The following is a 1,504-nucleotide window of genomic DNA, read 5'->3' as shown; positions in this document are numbered from 1 at the left end:
ACAATTGGATTGAAAATATTGCAAGATAGTTGGAAGGGAGCAGAGAAGTAAAGGGATAATATTGTATGTCATTTATTGGCTTAAGACCTGTTAAATAAAATATGAAATAAAATAAAATATAAAATAAAATATGAAATAAAATAAAATATGAAATAAAATAAAATATGAAATAAAATAAAATATGAAATAAAATAAAATGTAAGTAGGAATACTCGGTGATAATTCTTAACTTTGTCTTAACTTTGTCTTAATGTATGTATTTTATAGGAATTGTTCATTTCCTGTGTCTGCTGACAAAGGGTTAATCGTTTATTTTATAAATTAATTTATTAAATTAAAAAAAATATATATAAATATAATAAAAAGTAAATTACATAAATCCATCGGAATTGATTTGCGGGTGTTCGGGGATTTGATAAACATCGTTAACATTTCTTATTGGACGAGGGTACGTACGTTATAATGCTATATAAAAATAATTTTTATCTAATTGTGGTAAAAAAAATAGAAAAAATGTAAATAACTTCTAAAAAGTTTTGAAAAGGTTTTGATATATTTCAAAATAAAATACCGGAGGACGCAGTTAATTTGAATTTAAGAGTGTTTTGACGTCATTGAATATTCGTTGTTAAAGTAGAATGGAAACATTTTTAAACTTCATTTTAATATCATTGTAGTACTTAAATATGCTTGGCACTTGAATCTATATCACGAGTATTTTTTTTTAAACGAATATTTCAAGTTTAAGTATGAGAAACGTATCGTTCTCAAGTATTGTAATTGTACACGTGATTCCGTATGAGGACCGGATAAATTCCTATATACGTAACGCGATACACTTCAAAATGCGTATACGTAGAATGGAATTAATTTTAAACCCCATTTTAATAAATAATATATCGAAGATCAATAATTTCAGAGTATAAAAAGGGAAAACCGTATAATAGTTAGACCAGATTTCGAAAGTTCACCATCTGTATTATATTGGAAGTGACTCCGAGGAATCTTAAAATGTAAGTAGGAATACTCGGTGATAATTCTTAACTTTGTCTTAATGTATGTATTTTATAGGAATTGTTCATTTCCTGTGTCTGCTGACAAAGGGTTAATCGTTTATTTTATAAATTAATTTATTAAATTAAAAAATATATAAATATAATAAAAAGTAAATTACATAAATCCATCGGAATTGATTTGCGGGTGTTGGGGGATTTGATAAACATCGTTAACATTTCTTATTGGACGAGGGTACGTACGTTATAATGCTATATAAAAAATAATTTTTATCTAATTGTGGTAAAAAAAAATAGAAAAAATGTAAATAACTTATAAAAAGTTTTAAAAAAGTTTTGATATATTTCAAAATAAAATATAAAGAATAAAGAAATTATACACTAAGGTTCATAGTATAGCTAAATATTAGTTATTATTTCTATAGTGAAATGGCATCGAATAATCTTCGATCTTTATCTGGAGAAATTGATACACCTTCATCTATTACAAA

The sequence above is a fragment of the Leiobunum rupestre genome, chromosome 5 (assembly GCF_980474605.1).
Source record: "Leiobunum rupestre chromosome 5, qqLeiRupe1.1.hap1, whole genome shotgun sequence".
In the NCBI taxonomy this organism is placed as follows: domain Eukaryota; kingdom Metazoa; phylum Arthropoda; class Arachnida; order Opiliones; family Sclerosomatidae; genus Leiobunum; species Leiobunum rupestre.
Note: the sequence above shows the minus strand (reverse complement) of the source record.